The sequence below is a fragment of the Phasianus colchicus genome, chromosome 4, assembly GCF_987193195.1.
Source record: "Phasianus colchicus chromosome 4, bPhaCol1.hap1.1, whole genome shotgun sequence".
Classification (NCBI taxonomy): Eukaryota; Metazoa; Chordata; class Aves; order Galliformes; family Phasianidae; genus Phasianus; species Phasianus colchicus.
Genome location: NC_143439.1, coordinates 6,660,999 through 6,682,788, shown reverse-complemented (window position 1 = coordinate 6,682,788; position 21,790 = coordinate 6,660,999). Strand labels below are relative to the sequence as shown.

The 21,790-nt window shown below is 40.7% G+C and overlaps 1 protein-coding gene across 3 annotated transcripts in view; it reads right to left on the bottom strand.

Annotated features, from left to right (window-relative positions):
* The window catches only part of LOC116242847 (palladin), a 139,931-nt gene that overhangs the window by 63,212 nt on the left and 54,929 nt on the right, over positions 1 to 21,790 (bottom strand). Inside the window, exon 1 of one of the 3 annotated variants that reach the window (XM_031613844.2) lies at positions 680 to 837. The exons of the other annotated variants lie outside the window; for them this stretch is intronic. The gene's annotated coding sequence lies outside the window, so the exon portion shown is untranslated. Of the gene's footprint in view, positions 1 to 679; positions 838 to 21,790 lie in introns of those variants that run through there. 3 annotated transcript variants of the gene reach the window in all.

The window sequence follows — 21,790 nt, the reverse complement described above, 5'->3', positions numbered from 1 at the left end:
TAAGGAAGGCCAGTCTTACTTTTCCCAGCCTTCTTTCTAATTACGTGTCTGCTGCCAGGAAACTTTCACTTTTTTTTGGTCTTCACTACTAAAATTCAAACAAATGCCTGCCGCAGACTTTGAAACAGTCGCTGTTATAAGTTAGGAAGTTACTAGGTAACACCGAATTCCTTTCGGCACTCAGTTATAAACACGGACCAAAAAGCCAGCTGCTCGGGTAGGTCTCTCCTCAGGCACCAAATATGTCTTCCTCACCAACCCGCGAATTCCACAAGACAAAACCCAGGATTTTCAGGGTTAAGTTGGCTAATTTCGGTAACGAGCCATAGACGCTTTCTTACAGCCCTCCTCTCCCAGCCAACCCCGCTTCCAGAGGGATCCGGCGGTCTGCTGCCAAGCGAGCCGCTGCAGCTCCCACACCGCGCTCCCGTCTCGGTGCTAGCAGGACAGACTAAACTTCAGCAAGTCTTAAACTACGCGGCCGGCTACGCGCAGCATCCCTTCCGTACGTGAAACCCCCAGCAGGCGGCCGAGGACGGCGAGCGAAGCGCCGACGCCGTGGCCACCTATTGTTGAAAGCGGCCAGGGAGAGGCAGGCAAAGCTCGCCTCACAACGCGCTCCGAGCAGCCCCGCTCCGCCGCCGCCCGCCCCCGGCCGCAGAAGGCCGCCCCGCCTCACCTGCGCGGCTCCGGCCGGCAGCTCGCTCATCGCCCGGCGCGGCTCCGAGGGCCGGGGCGCAGCGCGGGCGCGCCTCAGGTAACGGCGCTATATAGGGCGGGCGGGCAGCGCGCCGCGGCCGCTGAGCCGCTGCCGAGCTTCCCGCCCCGGCTGCTTCACGATAAGAGTCGCGCGCCGCCCCGAGCCGCCCGATGAGAGCGAGAGGCGTTACCAAGCTGCTGGGAACGGCGGGTTTCTCACAGCGAATCACCGGCGGCGGCGTCTTTCCCTCCGTCGAAGCAGAGCCTTTCCCTCGGCGAAGTGCCGAGCCTTAACGAGGCCTTTTTGACACGCGTTTTGCTGAAGTAAAAAAGCTCGGGACCCGGGCGCTTCGGGACGCCCCACACAGCCCCAGGGCGGCTTCAGTGCTGAGGAGAAATCCCCAGATTGCCATATCGCTTCTATGTGGCACAACGGGTGTTGACACGTCGTAATGCAGAACCTTGAAGGCTACATCTCAAATCAATCTTTTAAGCTTTTAAATACTTTGTTCCTCTAAAATATCGCTTGTACCGCCGCTCACTACTATCAGATCCCTGGGCTTTCAGGTGAAACTGCATTTAAAACTTAAAAAGCTTCAGAAAAGCCACAGCAGCCTGTTGCACCCTTTAGACACCTATTTCCAATCTCCTGTGTCTTCTTAACAGAGAACAGCATGAGAGCTCAGAGAACACACACCACACACTGCAAAACCATTTTGCAGTCTAATGGCACAAACCCACCCAAAGTGCCAACAAGTCACTTTCCAGATGGTAATTACTACTGCATGCTTCCCAAAAAGCATCATTTAGAGCCGGATACTTTGGTACCTTTTCCCCCACAAGCATTTGAAGACCAAAGAAGAGATTTCTATTGCTTTTTCACTCTTTTCCTATTTGAATCCACTTGGGCTGCAGTGCTTTTTGACAGAATTCATGGCAAAGAATACAAAAAATCATCAGCAAGATCTACATGAACAAGTACTTAAAACAAGACAGGCATATTCAAAAGATACATCCAGAAAATTTCTATCCTTAAATCCATGCTTAATCCACAGCAGTGATCAGTGGTGTTGCTCTGGATTTTCCTTTATATGAACAGCTTAAAAGCATAAGAACAGAAATGTATTAAATATCTTGGACAATGGTTAAAAGATTTTAGGGTACTTCTCTTACTTTGTTCACCTCTGCTTCCCAAACTGTGTATTACAGCCTAGCTCTGGATGCCTGGAATCTGCTGGATTTATACAAGAGCATAATCATGGTTACAGTTCTCCAACCAGTATGAATCCACAAGATGAGCAGGACCTTAGATATTTCACTCTACAGTGAACAATCACAGAATTGCAGGGGTTGGAAGGGACATCAAGAGACCATTGAGTCTAATCCCCCTGCTAAAGCAGGTTCCCTACACGTAGGTGTCCAGATGGATCTTGAGTATCTCCATAGAAGGTGACTCCACAACCTCTCTGGGCAACCTGTTCCAGTCATCCTTATTGAAAAAGTTCTTCTGTGTGTTAGTACACAACTTCCTATGTCCAAGTTTTAGGCCATTACTCCTTGTCCAATTGCTACACACCACTGAGAGGAGCCTGGCCTCATCCGTTCGCATCCCATCCCCCTTTAGATATGTATAAACATTTATCAGATCCCACTCAATCTTCCCTTCCCCACCTGAACAGACCCTGGTCACCCAGCCTTTCCTCTTATGGGAGATGCTCTAGGCCCTTAATCATCTTTGTGGTCCTCTGCTAGACTCCTTCTAGGAGATCCCTGTTGTTTTTGAACTGAGGAGCCCAGAACTGGACAAAGTATTCTAGATGTGGTCTCACCAGAGCAGAGTACTGCAGGATGATCACCTCCCTCGACCTGCTGGCCACACACTTTTTAAGGCACCTCAGGGTCCCATTGGCCTTCTAGGCCACAAGGGCACACTGCTGACTGATGGCCCACCTTTCATCCATCAGGAACCCCCCAAGTCCTTCTCCGCAGAGCTCATCTCCAGCAGGTCATCCCCTATCCTGTACTGATGCACGTGGTTATTCCTCCCCAGGTGCAAGACTACGCTTGCTCATGTTAAACAAGGCAGAAAGTGGCACTGAAACTTCCCTTCTTCCCTAAGCCCCCTTACCCTTTCTCTTTACCCTTCCCTCTTTAGGGCTCAGAACTCACTTTCGCCATGCTTGACCACTCCAGCACGCACCAGGGATATCAGAAGTACAGTGCCAACTAGAAAAAAGAGAGGGAGAAACAAAGCATCTCCCTATAGCTAGAACAGAATGACAGGCCAGATCCTGACAGTAACTGGTACTCTGCTTCCAGTGTTGATACACATCTAGGGGAAAAAGCACGGTAGAACCATAGAATGACCAAGGTTGGAAAAGACCTCCAAAATCATCCAGTCCAACCGTCCACCTATCACCAATACTTCCCAATAAACTGTGTCCCTCAGTACAACATCTAAGCATCCCTTGAACACCTTCAGGGACAGTGAACCTGCACCACCTCCCTGGGCAGCCTGTTGCAGCATCTAACCATTCTTTCAGAGAAATTTTTCCTAACATCCAACCTGGATCTCCCCTGGTGCAACTTGAGGCCATTCCCTCTTGTCCTATAGTTAGTTACATGGGAGAAGAGGCAGATCCCCACCTCACCACAACCTCCCTTCAGGTAGTTGTAAAGATAAATAGCTCATAGATGTAGTACTAAGGTAGCATAAAAATATAAATAGTTTCACTCATTACTAATCAGGTCTCTATATGATTTTGGTACACACATTGTACAAGCAGAACAAAATTCAGCCAATAATGGCTGTGGATAATCTAATACAGAAAAAAGAACTGACATACAGTAAGAAAGCCTAGTATAGAAAAAACAGTAACTGCACCTCATGTCTTTTCTGCACCTTCTCCTCTGTATTTGCTTATAAAAGAGTGAGTTAATATTGAATAAAAACACCCTCTGAGTTCTCTGATATTGTTTCTTCTGTCACAGCTCTTACATTGCACATATTTTGCACATATGTTGCAGGAATTTTGGAAAAGAGTTCTATGCCTATATACTCATACTTCACTTTGTGGGGATGGAAGATGAAAGCAAAAAGACAAGTTGTGCACATCAGCTTAGCTCAAGACACTTGCTCCACCATGAATCCATGAGTCTAACTCAGCATGGAGAATGCAGATGAGCTCAATCTACTGGGAACCAAATACAAGGCACAATGGGAGACAGAGATCCAAGGAGAAAGGAAACAAAACCATATGCTAAAGTGAATATGATCTGTTATTCCTTCTTGTAAACAACTTTGCCTATAAGTCCAGTTCCACAAACATTCATTTCTAGTTTAAGAAGTTTCCAGATATTTGTAGTAGAGGACAACTTGCAAATTAAAGCGAGGTAAATTAATTTGCCTATAAAGGACAACTACAACTCCAATGAAGTGCTAATGAAACGTTTTATGTGATGATCATAATAAAAAGCTGTTTTTGAAAAAGTGCAATAAAGAGCAAAAGAAGCAACAACTAATTTCTAGGAACTAATGGAAATAATGGAAAATACTGTTAGTAAAACAGTGAAAACAGGTGAGCCCCAAGGTGACTGAACAGAATAAGTCTGAGCAGTTTTTTTACCAGCAGTGATTCAGACTTTGTGAATCTTCACAAAATGAAAGTGTGATTTTACGTAAGTCTGTGAAAAGACACATTGACATAACTGACTCCATTTCACATGAAATTATAGCATAGATGGTCAAGTACTTAATCTCTAGATCTATACCAATTATCATTGACATTTGTTTTACAGGGAAGATCAAATTATTTAAATAGCTGTTTTTTTCATGTATATACAGCATTTGCTTCATAGGAAACTCAAACTCATTCTGAGTTAACTTACTTTTTCTCTTTATTTTTCTTTTTGAAATGGGTTGAGAAAAGCACAAAATAGTACTGAAGTGTGAAAACTAAAAAGAATGATATCAGAAAAAAGCTAAAATGTTGAGGGAAAGACCTTACACAAAGACCTTACACCCAGCAATCTGAAAGAAAACAAGTGAAGATAAAACATTTCAATGAAGTTCTTGAGACAGTCCTTAAAGTACTGCAGAATAATGTGTTGTATTTAAATGTAATCTTTTTGCTTGCAGTTTATCAGCAGTGATGGAAGTACATTTAATACAGTACGTAAATACTGTCATTCACAATAGCTTATTTCCAAATGTTTCAACATAATTTTATTTCTTTTCTTCTATTTGCCTACTTCTTTTTTCATCGTTAAGATAAGCAGAACTTAAGCATTCTAGCAGGTGAATAACAAACACATTAAAAGCTACAATTTCTAATTAGTCTAGTTAAGATCAGATCTCAAATCCTTCGCTTCAAAAGAGGATGCTTTTCAAAAGAAAACAAAATATAACCCCAAAATTCTTAAATGTAGGAAGAAATTATGATTAAGTGGCATTTTCTACATGGAGAAGATGCATGATATAAGATTCATTTGGTCTTAAAAATTCAAGAACACAGATGTGCCTGTAAATCAACACAGGTAGTATTCAGCCACCCACAGTGGAGTTTTGCACTGTATTATAGTTCAAAGACTGTTAAGCTCAGACAGAAATGGCAATATTAGACTCTGAAGGACTAGAAGAGGGAACTGGTTGACGAGATTCAAACTGATTCATATGCAGCTGACTGACTTCAATGATTTATGGAGCAATCTCCCTGTTTTTCTCACATAAGGGACATTTTGTGATTTCAAGGTCAGAATGCAAAGTTATGTTTTCCAAAAAAAAAACCCAGAAGGAACTAACTGTATGTCTAAAATGGCAACTGCCAAACATGTACAAGTCCAAAGCATTTAGCACCATTTCAGAAGTCTCTTTAATCCCATATTACAAGCAGCTTGTACTGGCTAACATAGCTGGCATTGGCAGACACTGAGATGGTAACTCTGGTAGTACTTTGTATTATTTCCTGTCATCAAAATCCACAATGTCTGGACTAGAAGCAACAAGTTGTTTGTGGCTTTTGTTTTCTTCAGCACTGCTGGAAAACAAAATATCACATGTTTGTTACAAGAAACATTATCTGAGGAAACATTTTCCATCACTTTCAATCCTGCCAATGCTATCCTGCATTTTTACAAAGGAAATTATAGCCAGAGCTGTGGCTTGAAATCAAATCACACAGCAAGGCCTCTGATCTATTAAAACACAATTCAACAAAAATGAAATGAAAACAGGGCCTTTTCACAAACTTCTAAATATACGTAGAGAAAATAAAACTTCAAAATTTCTATTTCAGAGACTATTTTTATGAGATGATTACTACTCTAGGACATATATACACACACACGAACATACACAGTGATGAAATGACTCATGCTTAAGCCATCTTTGCTTTAATACTGATTACTTCATCTTTTGGACTAAAATAGCAAAGGCCTTCAGGGCACAAAATTGCTTAGATGATATTGATTAGACTTACTGCGCAACCCTTGTGACAGTATGAAGAAAACCCCTGCTCTACTCTACAGTCACTCACCAGCAAGGAACAAGAACAACAAGTGTGTCTACACAAGCCAAGCATCCCAATGGCCTCCAAAGTACTGAGACACTTGGGCATCCCCAAGTATCTGTTTGGTTGTGAGTAATCCTTAAAAGTTTCCTGGCCTGCACGACTAATGGTAGAGCATGCTGATGAACTCTGGAAATAGCTACTTTAAAGATAACAAGATACAATCTGGAAAACAATTCGCTGCTCAGACTCGCAAGCAGTTAAGGTGTTAGGTGTTAAGCTGCCTGCATCCCTAGCACCACAAAGAAGAACCATTCACTGAGTTTCAGTCCAGCTTTGTAAGCCTCTCCCAAGCTATGCAGCTCAGTATCTGTTTTCCAGCTCTCACAGCTTTTCTCTGCACTTTCATCCTCCCTCCCTCTACTGTACTTTTCAGATTCTCTACTTTTAATTAATGAATTGTCGTATATTCTCTGTTTCAGTCACCACATTGGGATTAAGAGCAAAATAACCTCGCCTCAGGCTTACCCTCTGTGGTTTCATTAGCATTGTACCTATGATTTCTTATTCAGTTCTCAGTAAAATTAGCATAACACTTTTCAGCTGTGATCTTAATGTCATATTCACAAGCATCATTGTGCATTTGGGACAGATATGCCTACACTTCAGACAAAAAACATTAGGAGGGTTACATAAGGTCACCGGTGGTTAGAGACCAGAATCTCACCCAGAATTCCAATTCCCAGTTTCCAGCTTTCACTTTAGCACTACATTCTCTGCTTTAATACTCCTGACATATTAATACTGAATGTGTTATATTTTTCAATTAGTTAAACTTCAGTAACCTACAGCTGCTGAGGTTGGGATGCTTGTCAGGAAAGAAGCAGCTGTATCTTCTGAGTCAGGCTTCACCCATAATACTGTAAACATTTTTCAGTAGCACTCAGGAGATTGAGGCACAGCTTACTTCTTTTCATCAGTATGTCACATTCACACTGCTAAAATTGCTTGCAATGGAGGCTACCAATTTAAGAGAGATTATATTGCAAACATTTTGAAACCAGAGCAGAGCAGACCAGTATGTTAAACATTATCACTCAGGTCTGAGCCCACAGCTATTTAGTTTTCTCTGTTGTAGCAGTGAGCAGAGATCACAGCTGTGCCTTGATGTACTGAATATTTCTGTTGTGCTGAGTCTTCCTCCTCTGAGCAAGTTCTGAAGTGAGAAGATGAGTAGTGTTCCGTCTCTTCTGCTGGGAATAAAACCTTTGAGATTTGGGCCACATATGTAGGGGGAAAAAAGTCTGAAGGCATTGAGGATTAGGATCACAGGGAGGGAATTCCATGCCTATATTTAAAATGCTAGCTTTACTTGCATTTTTGCATCCCAGAACATTTTTCCACCAGGTCATTGTGCTATGAGAGCATTTTCTATCAGAACTGTCAAGACTTGGGTTTTCTTTTATTATTTTTTTTTTTTGCTCATTTTCTCTTTCTCTACTACTGTTCTCAACTACACATCAGTCTCTCAGGGACACACTCTAGAAGAATTTGTAGGTGTTCGTTAGAACAACATAGTACATCAAAAATCACTGTAAGTTTTCCAATGCTATCTACAATGTTTGTGTGTTTTTGGTTGGTTTTTGTTTTTGTTTTTACCCCAAGGACTCATTTATCTTTGAGCTGCTGAACCAGGGGGCTGCCAAGGACCCCTCCTTTATAAACAAAATCTATAACGAGCTTTCAGAAACATGAGAAAATATGACAAACACAGCTTGAGCTCTTCAGTCCTGCTAGCAGGAGACTGCAGAAGGATAAAGACGAGCTCGCAGCTCCAATCCCCGCCTTTCCCCCGTCCCCTTTCAGAGCGGCGCACAGCACTTCCCCTGCTCCTATTCTGAAATCCTCCGGCTCCCACTTCCTTATTTGGTAGCCGGCCCCGTTCTTTGTCTGCCTGAACCCCCCGGGCCGCGCCGCCCCCAGCTGGGCCGCGGCTCGGCTCCAACGGCCTCCCCGCCCGGGCCCCAGGCGAGCCACGGCCATGCCCATGTAAGGAGCCGCTGGCGGGCCGGGCCGGGCCCTGCAGGGGCGTCGCGGAGCCGCCGTCGGCGCCTCGGCAGCCGCTCGGTGCTCCGGCCGCACCGCTTCGAGGGGCTGAGCGGCAGCACCGACCGCTACCTGCGGCAGCGCCTGCGAACCTCTGGCGACGAGACGAAGGAAAATGAATTTACACGCGTCCCGTGTAAAAGCTCAGTGTACAGATCCTTGTTCTCGAGAGCAGGTTCCAGCATGTCACCAACTGCTGACTGCTGCACAGAACAAGCAATCCCTGAACAGTGCTGCCTTCTCCATAACCCCCCGACCCCCCTCCACGCTTTTTTTCTTTCAGTATCATAAAAAAAGAGCTTATCTGTTGGAAGTATGTGTAAATTCACCACAAGAACATTTCCTACTATTATTATTGCTCCTTGAGACTTAGTGGTGCATGAGGTAATTCATCAGGAAGAATTCACGGTCGGACTGTCCCTGTGTCTGGGAGGCCAGCGGCAAGCAAAGAAGGACACACAAAAAAGTTTGCCTTGCTGGTCACTGCACCCTGCTCACATCTCTTAGGTATAATCTTGCTAATGTGAGACACCACAGAAACTGACGTAAAAGTCATATTTTAAATAAATACCTCCAGGTACCCTCTATTTCTTTAAATAGAAATTCGTTAAATATGATGACACTTCAGGAGTATATTTACTGACTACGTCTACAGTGACCACTGAAATAAAATGAATATTCAAAGAGATTTCTGACTAAGGAAATCATTGAGCTGCGACTCCTTAAAAGGAATACCCTTCCCTAAGTCATGACTCAAAATCAGTGCATGTCTTGTGAGTCCTTCCTGAGGCAGCATGACAAGAAGTGGTATTTTGCAGCAAACCAAAGGAGTGGCAGCTGAAAGTCTGGCTTTCTGATTCTGTTTGAGAGCCCCGGAGCATGCCTGGGCTTCTCAGTAAGATCCCCTAGTAAAAGAGGTCCTTAAAAGATGCTAATTGTTCTTCTGCTACTACAGGCTCCTGCAGATGTCTGAGTAAAGCAGAAAACAAGTAGTACAGGAACAAAGACAGCCCTGCAGAAAGTCACGGGTGTACTGGGCAACAGTGGCTGCTCCTGGCCACAAGTGCCTGAGAAAAATAATTAGGGAGAATCCAAACAGACGATTAGAACACCTTCTAACACTCCTTTAGCTCCCAACACATCGACCTACTTGAGTTTTCTCATCCACAGAACATCAACCCCAGTATTTTTATATCGCATTCTTGCTCTGTGTAGAGGCCTGAACAAATTTGCTTGCTCGTGAGAAACTCTAAAAATATATCGGGAAACAGCTTAATAGAATTACAGGATAATAAATATGTCGACCACATCATATTTGCGTTACGTACACAAACACGCCAAAATTCAGCTCAAAAAGCAACAACAAAATAAATCTTAAATAAGATACGTAGCTTAAGATAAAAGGAACGACTTGGTAGAACGGTTCTAGAAAAAACTCCTTGTTTCATGTTAACTGTTTCTTGATGAATTTAGTCATAACATCAGGGTTTAAGTGACAAAAATGCTAACATTAAAATAAAAAAAGAATAAATTAAGCAAAAGCCATCCGTAAGAACATATGATTGTCAAATAAAACAAAGTAACTTCTGGAGCTCATCCTCTCCATTCCTGCAGGCTGCAACAGCCCTGGTTTATTTCCGAACAACTCCATCATTCCCAGCAGGTGTTCAGGCTGCTGACAAATAACTCTCTGCTGATTCTGCAAACAATTTACTGACCAGTCCCTGTCATCTGACATCAGTGAGTGATGCCAGAACGGGTGGGCTCAGGATGGAAGAACACATCGTATGACCCCTGGTGTACTGCTCCATGTTTGTTCTTTTGCTCATGATCCGTTTCACTTGTGCAAGTAACAAGATTATGTCACTGCCAAATGTGCTATTTGCAATGCCCACACAAAAGCTAGGTGGAAACTTCAAAGAATGCACATAGTTTAGGCCTCCCAGATGAAAAGGATGATCTTGCAGCAGCCTGGAAGATCTACTCATCTGACTTTCAGTGACAATTCCAGATCCCTCTCCAACTCATCAAACGGGTTTCAAGTTATAAGATTTCTCTAAGTACCTCATGTAGTTAAATTGATAAAATTTACCTCAGTGTCAGTATTTCAGCCAATAGAAAAAGCGTGCCCACCCCACAGCCTGGCCCTGTATTACAGATTTTGTATGCAGGCCAAGACAATTCTTCTCCACTCACTTTGGCCAGGCAAGCCAAAGGGTCAGACACTCATACAGTAGACTGCATACACTCCCTGTATCATCTTCTCATTTTGGTAGCTGCCAATTTCTACACATACAACACAATCCTTCCTTCTCTCTCAATGAACTCACTCTCATCAGTTATTCTCTTGCATCCAGTGAAGCACCAGGTGCAGCTACATCAGATGTGACACCGTCTTTCCCAAGGGCTTGGAATGTTGCCCTCTGAAAGCTCAACTGCAACATTGGCCTGTGTGAGCCTCGGCCAGCCTGACTTAAATGGTGTGGCAGCTTTATGAAGTTAAAAAATAGAATGCTCTGTAGGAACTGTGAAATAGAAACACATCAGAAATTATTTAAGCTGATAGTTTTATCATCTGACTATGAAGATACCAGGTGCTGGTGCACAACTATTTATCAGATTTAGCAACAACTGGTTCAACCTGCTGCTGAGAAATATCAAATGCATAAGCTACAATATTCTTTAACATTATTAAAAGAATTGTGGAAATAGTTAAAAAAAAAAAACAACCCACAATGTTTTATAAGTAAATTAAAAGTGAGTTTCTGTGTTAGCACTCAACCTTGCAATAAAAATTAAAAATAAGAGCATTGTAAAATAAATGCAAAAAAAATTAGTAATACTGTAAAGCATAATCAACATATAATCTCAGACTTAACATCTTGCTATACTCTGGATGTACAGATGCATACATAGATAACGATCTATTTCAATGCATAACTTCAATAAACCTCCCTCCGTAGTATGAGAATATACACTGATGTAACTGATAAAAGTCATTCCTTACAGACCTACTGTACCTAAATACCTAAAAAACAGAAGTATTTAAAGTACAAATTATCTGAAAAAAGATGCATATATGATAAGCAATACCAGACTCAGACCACATAAGCACAGCTCTGTATGGAATTCAGTTGTTATTTCCTGTTTTTTAAAGATTTAACAGATTACTTCTAATTTTGGTTACTTTCCTTCAAATATTTATTTTCCTTTGGGCAAGAAGGTGCGTTTTGTCAAGCTTTTACTCCTTGGCTGCTTATTTTCTTCAGAAGCCTTCGAGATGGAGGAGGTTGAAAAGCTTTGGAAATCCAGTGGACTGTGTCAACTAGATTTCCCTTATCTACACAGTTCTTGTTGATTCCTTTGAATATTTTGAAAAGATTGGTGAGGTGCTACCTCTGCTTACAAAATTTATTTCCATTTCCCCCAAATGTCACATATTATGATTTCTTTATTTTAGATCATAATATTATTTCTATATTATCTACTAATACAAAAGGTACTGAACCCCTCAGTCCAGAGTTCCCTGAAACTCCCCAAAAACTTTTTACAACTAGCACTATATTTGCCTAAATATGCGATTTCTTGCATATCAAACTATATCCACAAATTATATTAGCCGCCATGTAGTTTGTAGTCTTAATAATTTTTTCCTTTTCTAGAGATTTTTATATACTGTAGAAAGATGCATATGTTTTCATTGAAACCAAGATAATGTAATTAAGAACTGCTTGCTAATCGTTCCTTTCAGCAAACTTCTCTCAGAACATTCACAGAAAAATACAAATGGTACATGCACAAGTATCCATAAGCAGCCACAAAAACACAAAGAACAGCTTTTCACATTTTAAGATTAATCTACGCAGTTTAGCTTATCAAGATATGTTTACATGAAATCACAAGAAAGATGGAGACAAAACATTTATATCTCAGACTTTTCATCTTGATAAGCAAAACAGACACTTGATAGCAAAAAGAAGTCTGCACCATGCACTAAATGCCTGAACTCTAGCAGAGCATTAATGATTTACACATGATTGTGAAGAAAAGCTCTTCATGATACTGTAACTATTGTATTCACATACGTATATATAGATATACTTCAAGTATCATCAGAGTTTTGTCATCTAAATATTTAAGTGGGATTCTAAAAGAGATGCCATCTTTCACCAAAATTATTATTGGTCAATTATATTTCAGTACCACAGATCAATTTAGTGCTCGAAATGATTTCTCATTAAATCTTAAGACGTGCTTTTTTGATTACAAATCCATGTGAGCAACATTAACATTATACATCTGAATGAAAACCACGTGCTTTAGTATTGAAGTAGTACTGCCAGAACCTTCATTGCATAAATGCTAAAATATATCCTGGGGGAAACCTGGATAAAAGCTACTCTGAAATATAATGCAGTTACGAGTAGTAAAAAGTCATACATTTGACTTGCATTCACAGCAGCAGCCAAGGACAGTGCTCATTTAATAGAGAGCTGGGCACAAATTCATGGGAATAGGAAGTACTACTCTCCATGTGTATAACTGACATGCCCCATTGTATTGTATTCAGATCTGGAAAACATTTTGCTGTATGTTATTATCACAGTGGAGCAAATGCATTGAATGTTAGAAGACATTGTGAATTGCAATTAAATGACTGCTTTCTAGGGAGGTTTGAGAGAGAAATATATGCTGCATTACCAAGTCACGCGCTTTGTCAGCCCTTGTTACAGACATTCTTTTGCCCATGAGAGAGAAATCAAGTTTCTTCTCCATGAACATTACGGAATGCTAAACAAATAAAAATAAAAAGGACTTCAACAGTAATCTGCAATAACTAGTCTTACGGTTAATGCACTCCTAGTGGAAGTTCACTGTGACATAATGTGACTTGCAGACAAGATTTTTATGTTTTATTTACATTTTCTGTGAGCTTAAAAGAAAACAGTCTAAAATAAGCTGAAGTTAGCATGCTACAGGAAATGAGGGAACTGAACCAGCCTTCTCAGGAAAGATTTACGTTTATATAATAGTGATGGCTATGTTTTTGCTTTGAAAAAGGAATGTAGTTGTTCTAAAGTATACAGAAAAGCTGTTGACTGCTGTTTCTTCTTACTGAGCAGTTCAAGAACATACCAGCACTGTATACTACATCAAAATGCTTTTTAAAAGAACCCTTTTCACAACTGCATGGTACTTTGTTTAAAAATAAAATGTACTTTCATTGGCAAATGCTGTATATGAGCACAGAAGAGACAGGCAGCACAACCCTCAGCTATGCCAAAGGTATTGGTGCGAAACCCACTGCAGTATAGTATAGACATAGATAAGAAGTATAGATAAGAAGTATAGATAAGAAGTATGCTATTTCCAAGTATATATCACCTTTTTTTAAAGACATCAACAGCATGCTGCTAGAAGAACAGGTTGGCTGGTTGCAGCCAAAGGGTTGTAATCAATGGTTCTACATATGGTGGAGGCTGGTCACAAGTGGTGTCTGCCAAGGGTCATTCCTGGGACTAGATTAGTGCTCTTCAGCATCTTTATCAATGACACAGACGATGGAATTGAGTGCACCATCAGCAAGTTTGCAGACGACACCAAGCTGAGTGGTGCAGTTGATATATTGGAGGGAAGGGAAGCCATCCAGAGGGACCTGGACAGGCTGGGGGAAGAACTCCTTGAGAGCAGCCCTGCAGAGAAGGACTTGGGGGTGCTGGTGGACGAGAAGCTGGACATGAGCCAGCAGTGTGCGCTTGCAGCCTAGAAGGCCAACTGTGTTCTGGGCTGCATTAAAAAGGGGTGGCCAGCAGGGAGAGGGAAGTGATTGTCCCCCTCTGCTCGGCTCTTGTGAGGCCCCATCTGCAGTGCTGCATCCAGGCCTGGGGCTCCCAGCACAAGAAGGACAAGAAGGACAAGGAGCTCTTAGAATGGGTCCAGAGGAGGACCAAAACTGAACCAGAACTGTTAAAGGTAAACAGGTGATATTTTCTCTTTGAGAGAATATGCTAAGGGAACTGTGCTGCAGGCTGGTGGTTAGGCAGCAATTTATGGGATCACAGAAGTTTCATGGACTTCTCCAAGTACGTGCTGTGAGAGCAAGTGCGACAGCAACAGACAGTGGTTCTTAGGTGGGAAGTTTAATGCACTGTATCATCAGCATGATGAGAGATCATTTGGCGTATTCACTAATTCTACTAGCATCAGTACTGTGTTGTCTATACTGACTAGGAAAAATAACTGGAGGGACTTAGACATTTCTTGAAATGGGTTTACTTTCTATCCCACCAAATGCACTTACCCAGAGGAGTAATATTAAAAGCACTTCAGCATCATTTAGTACATATAGTATGGTCAAAAGGGCAGAAAACAAACAAACAAAACATACAAACAGACAAAAGAGCAAGCAAACCCATAGCATATGAGGATTTTTCCATGTCATAACAACCATATGTTCCTGGCTGGAAAAGATTGCTATCAGTAAACTGATACTAAAACAGATTTTCAAGAAGTTTGGCCTTTTATTTCCCCCCCAGCAATCGGGTGAATGCCAGTAAAGAATGACTGACAGCTGCATTTTTTTTCCCTCAGAACTGTACTATTTTGATTAAACTACATAGAAACATTACATGCTTACAGCAGGGCTTTTGCTACAGTACTGTCTAACACGTATGGTTCATATTTGGAGAAATGTAACACCTTTTGTTAAAATGCAGCCCTTTTGATTAAATATAGGAACATATGCTGACTTGCAGCATTTTATCATGGTTGCCTTAAACTTAAAGAACTCACAGAATCTTTTTTTGGGGAAAAAAAAAAAAACCCTAGGAGTTCATTAGGGACAGGGGGAGTGGAGGTGAGGAGGAATAAGACATTTTTCCAGTATACTCTTTGCCAAACATATTTTTGGATTACTTCGTTGACAAATCCAATGTAAATCTTTTTCTGTGCTTGGCACAATGAGAACTCCCTATAGGTCTCCTGCATAATGGAATACTGTTTATTTTGCTGCTAGGTCTGTTTAGTTTATGGAGAGTCTGTTCTGAAAGGACTACTGTGCTCCCTTTACAACTTCACACTGTTGTTCTATACTTCCTTAGGAGGAATGCTGATTAGGAGGAGAGGAGGGGGTATCTAATTCTTAGGTATCTAATTCTCCCTGAGAATTAATTAATAATCTACTGCGTTAGGTAAAATTGTTGAGCATTTCGGATTTTGCTGTAGAATGTTTATAAGATTTTGCTATGTGAAGTTTATGTTAGAAGACTGGAAAAATAAGTTGTTCAATATAATGACATTAACACTTGGACTTAAAAAAACCTAACAAAACTGTATCACACGATAGGTATACTGACAAGACTACTACCAACAAGTGTGTGGACCCTGGAAAATACCACTATCTCTAAATTGAATCAGTCTCCCTTACATAGAAATTTCTAAACAAAATAGTGCCATTAACAGTTCAGGGTAGCTTACTTAACTGTATGTCCTTCTCACTATACATTTACAGGAGCATAAAAAAAAGGCACCCCAATTAACAGCTGCCTGTGGCTGTAATGAGAATTTTTTTTGCATTGAACAGTGAAAGAGGTCTTATGCAAGTCCTATAATATGTATTTTTAAATAATTTATATTAGACATATTTTATACTTTTGTTCAGTTAGTCAGTGGTTGTAAAACAACCACCCTCTGCAGAATGCATTTCCATGAGTAACAATAGGGAAAAGGATTTAGCCATATTCACTTAAAGGCAGCAACACAAATACTTCCCTTCCTGATAGGCCCCCAAGTACTGTTTTAGCTGCATAGGGAACGAGCCCCCAGTTGACGTGTGGTTGTTCTGCCAAGTTTCTGATACCCCTAAATAGATAGGAATGCTGGAAGATTCAGAGAAGAATACTGGTGAATGCAGAATTTCTTCAGCCATCCTGGCCTAGCCGTATGAAAGAACAGGAAAAAGGGCTTCTATTTCAACTAGACCTAATACTCAGGCTTCTAGTATTTCAAGCAACAACAAAGCCACATTAAAAATCCAATCTATGTATAAGGAGAAGGTGAATGCATCATAATTATGAGATTAGAAGTACTACAGATAAAAATTGTATCAGTATGTAAATAATGTAGGAAATATATTTTGATTGGGTAAATTTTATAAACTCTTATATACAAAGCGATAATAATTAAGAACTTTATTTTCACTTTTTTTCAATAATGCAAGAAGCATATTATAGGTCTTTGCTGAGTACATGTAATCTTTATTTGTGAGGAATTTGCTGCTGTAAAATAATCAAACAGCAATCCAGACATGATGCAGCTAAAAGTTTGATGTTGCATGAGGCTGAATTCCCTCCGTTAATTTAACCAGTTTTAAGCAGCTTTTCAGTATCTTAAAAATAGGGAGACTGGAATCAATTTAGCTAAGTTGTGAATAAGCATGAACAAGTTATTTATATTAAGGGATTTCTCTACCATGGTTGCTTGATTGTTTGTACCAATGACTTTACTCAGGATTCCATAAAGCATATCCCTAAGGTGCAACTCCTCAGGCCTGTAAGTCAGAGGGGGGCTAGAACTGAAGAGAGAAATACCACAGTTTGATCATCCTTATCCTGCTGCTCAAATTACAACAGGTTTAATCCATGACTAATTCAGAAGTTGGTCACAATATACGTTTCTTTCTTCAAAGCAAAGTGTTTTATATCACTATGCTAAAGAGTTTTGCACACAACCAAGAATTGTGTTTAAGCAACTCGAAAAACACCTTTTCCATGCATAAAGAAGGAAACTCTAGCATGATTACCTACCTATGCACTATTTGCTGCACACAGCCTCAGCCCTTTCCTCTGGTACACCTGGAACTCAATATCTTATTACTATCACAGGTCACTTTTCTTTCCTGGAATTCTGCCTTTATGCTCTTTTGTCCCCCTCAGCCCACAGTAGAGAAAAACATGCAATTCTTTTTTGGGTACTATCAGATAGCTAATTACTTTAGCTCACTTCTTAGCACCTTCAGAAAGCTGTGTGCATTTGACTAATTTACATGCATTATTATTTCCTGTTTCATTCCTCTAAGAAATATGGTATGCTTTCCCTTACTTACATGTACATTCAAAAGAACACAATGCACAGTGAAGTGAGGAAACAGTCCCACATACATACAAAAAGGTAATAAAAGCTTTTTGTTTGTTTTTTAATTGTGAATTGTTGTTTAATTGTGACCTCATTGTGGCCTTCCAGTACCTGAAGGAAGCATATAAACAGGAGGGGGAATGGCTGTTTACGAGGGTGGATAGTGATAGGACAAGGGGGAATGGTTTTAAACTGTGATGGGGAGATTTAGGTTAGATATCAGGAGGAAGTTTTTCACACAGAGGGTGGTGAGGCACTGGAACAGGTTGCCCAAGGAGGCTGTGGATGCCCCATCCCTGGAGGCATTCAAGGCCAGGCTGGATGTGGCTCTGGGCAGCCTGGTCTGCTGGTTGGTGACCCTGCACATGGCAGGGGGTTGAAACTAGATGATCATTGTGGTCCTTTTCAACTCAGGCCATTCTATGATTCTATAATTCTATGGTGCTGGGACTGTTTTTAAAATGCCAAAACCCAATCTCATTCACAATAGACAGTAAATCAAGACTGAATCATTTCAGACAGAAAACTGGAAGAAAAAAAAAAAAAAACAACCCAAAATTGAAAAAGCAACCCACACTTAACAAAGCCTGATGGACTCAAATGGCTTCAGGCCAAAAAATGCTAATGGAACACATATTAACTGAAAAGTGAAACAAGTTTCCAAGACTCACGGAAATTGTTTAAGAAGCACAGCAAAAAGAAGAAGAAGAAGAAAAAAGAGCAACTCCAGTGGACCATTTTTGAAACGCTTGATCTAGCATTCCTTGCTCACCCAAATTCCCTTTAAAGTAATTATGAGTTTAGGTCACATGCCAGGATTATGTAACTGTCATAAAAGACAAATGCACAGAAACAAAAGGACAAATATATGTAAACCCAAGGAAAAAAAAAAACTATAGCTGGATGAACAAAACCAAAACTCTTAAAAGGAAAGTACAATTGAAAAGAAGAGTACAGTTCCCTTTCTCAAGAACTGCAAAACATTAAAGAGAAGGAAATTTAGAATAAAGGAACTAAAGCTGGTAAAGTTAAACAGACTTTAATGAGGAGGAAATTCAGAGTAAAGGGGGTGAAATTGTAAAAGTTAAACAGGCCTGTCAAATAACAGAAATATTTGAGTTACATTTCCTAAACTACTTTAAAAGGGAGTAAACTAACCAAATGCCATCTGAAATTGGCTGTCCGCCCATAGCTTTGGTTGACTTTAGGGTCAATAAAGCAGAGGACAGACATAAGCTGAAATAGCTGAAAAATCAATACAAATACAGATAAAACACAGATGGAGTCTATTATAGAGCAGCTGGAAATTCAAAGAAAGAATTCTGTTGCTCTATACTGATGGTGTAACTTTGAAAAATCTTCTCCGAGTGTGAAAGTTCTTTACAAAACAAACAACTTTAAGAAGTGAAGTTAGACGTAGCCATACTACAGAAAACAGGCTGTACTACTCTGAGATTCCTGCACAGTGTTTCTGATCAATTACTCTAGAAAGAAGTCCAAATGGACTTTCTAATGATGATCAAAAAAACAAACGTCCAGTGTAAACCAGGAAACTCTAAGCTGGTTCTGTCCCTATAGCTCTTCTCCTAATATATTTTTTCATTACATTCTCAAGTACAATTTCTTGCACTGCACAATATTTAAAGGATACCTGGAAGGCTTTCAAGGCATTCATCCATGTCCAGATTTTTATTCTGCAGGGAGCCATGTCAGAATGAACACAATAAACGTTACCATAAAGCACTGCTAGTAAGCCATTCCTCTAAGAATGTTTCCTTCTGTACCACTGCACAGGACACTCAGTCATATTTTTTAAAGGTTTGTATTTCAAACACACTTTTTCTAAAAGAGTCACATTTTCCATACCAAGGTAGGACATAGTTTCACTGTAAGTTTAAGCTGATCCAAATTTGGGCCAGCACTGGAATGGCAGTGATCTGGCTGAAAAAGTAATCTGTGGTTTTTTGGGGGACTTGCTTTTCAACCAGATCAGCTGGCCACATGATTGCTAGTGCCTTCTCAAGGAAAAAGGTGATAAGGTAGGAATCGGGAAAGACAGGACTACGATTTTAGGGTAAAACACAGCCCTTGATGCAGCGTGAGTCATCAATAAACGAAGGCATTGATGTGTAATTCCCTAGGATACACACAGTACTTGAGACTGCAGATGAAGAATCAAGAAGCAGTTCATTTCATAAAAATTTTGGACAAATAATGCATTGCAAGAATATCCAAAATGTTCCTTGGAAGAAACTCTGAAGCTCAGTGAATACTAAACTGCCTGAGGAGCAGGCTACAGGTATTTCATTCATAGAATGGCCTGAGTTGAAAAGGACCACAATGACGATCTAGTTTCAACCCCCTGCTATGTGCAGGGTCGCCAACCAGCAGACCAGGCTGCCCAGAGCCACATCCAGCCTGGCCTTGAATGCCTCCAGGGATGGGGCATCCACAGCCTCCTTGGGCAACTTGTTCCACTGCATCACCACCCTCTGTGTGAAAAACTTCCTCCTGATATCTAAACCTAAATCTCCCCATCACAGTTTAAAACCATTCCCCCTTGTCCTATCACTATCCACCCTCGTAAACAGCCATTCCCCCTCCTGTTTATATGCTTCCTTCAGGTACTGGAAGGCCACAATGAGGTCTCCCCAGAGCCTTCTCTTGTCCAAGCTAAACAAGCCCAGTTCCCTCAACCTTTCTTCTGTCTTACTATAGAGAGCCAGCTCTTTTCTGATTATGCTTCCCCCTCCCCCTCTCATCTGTATTGATACATACGCCCTCTGCTTCTACTTGGTGAAGTTATAAAAAGCTCTTCTGACAACAAGAGCTGCTCCTTAGATATTGCAGTCCCACTGCAAATGATATGGAATAATTTACTTAATAAACATTACAGATTACTAATCACATATTGGATTCACAAATCAAAACCAGAAAGGTATACAATCTTTTTCAGATGTTTACATTAATGATTTTTTTTGAGAGAGAATTCAGAAGAATTTGTGAAGACAACAGAGCATGTCAAAGTTACAACAGCACATATATAAAACTTTGAAGACTGATACGAATATGAATAGCATTTGAAGACAGATACGAATTTAAGCAATATCTTTTTCTGTAAACTGCTTCTCACATGACCAAATGGATAACTGCCATTCTTCAACAGTAAGCAGTACCTTTCAATTTTTTCTCTGTATAGGTACCAAAAAAGGGCCATGATGTTTTCAAATACTATATATTTTTTTCATTTTACAAGACATCAGTGGGACTTTAGCGATGTGGTCAGCACAAATGTTCTATTCCCTCTTTAATTCTCCAACAAAGAGTCCAAGGAGAACCAGATTCCTACTTGGCAGAACCACCTAGTTTCTACATTTCTTTTACTGCAGAGAGAGGCAATTTGCCTGTACCCCACCTACTTGAACAAATTTTCTTCACCTTCACTTTGGGAGTGCACTGCTAACTACACTGGTGGAGAACAACCTCTCAATATACACGCTGACCATCCTATCCACCGAGACCACCAGCTTCATTCTTCAGTCCTGGGGATGTCAGGTGCTTAAGGGATAAAAGGGCTCCATCTGCAAACACTCACTATCAAATCACTCACATCTATAATGTTACCCTACTGAATACACTAATGAATTAATGCATCCAGTTGTATTTAAAATGCTCATCTCAACTCAAAGAATCTCTCTCAGTCTCACAAATAAATTAGTGTGTAACCACCTTAAATCTAAACCACGCTTATTCCACTTTCATGTCATTGGACCAAGAGAACGTGGAGGCAGCCTGTCTGACTGAGCTTACATAAGACAGGTTGTGCTTCACTGCAAGTAAGGGGAGGAAGGGAAGCTGTCTTAAAAGGCTTTCAAGAGCTTTGCCAAGCCTTTCCAACTACTTGGCAAAGAACGCTTTGGGATATACTGAGACTAAACTATGATGCTGAGCCAGTTCATGAGAGTAATACTGACCACAAATTTCAGGAATATTACTTTATACTCAGTCCAGAACACAGATCGAGTGATGTCAGTCTTGATACTCTGCAGGACACTGTCAAACACTTGTCTTGTTTGATACTTCCTTTGGGAGCATCAGCTCTTAACTTTCAGTTGTTGTTTCTCTGAGGTAAGCTGAAGATTTCTCCTCCCACCTCATCACTGAGCCACATGGAGTCAAATGTTAGGATTTTTTTTTTTAAACAATGAAAAAGAACTGAAGGAAATTTTAGTCATTATTACATATAACTGAAGATGGGCTTGAAACAAAAGCCTATCTTTGAAGTCCCCTGGATTCATATTTTTCAGTCTGGGCCTTTTCTTTATCCCTAGTACAGAGGACAAGTC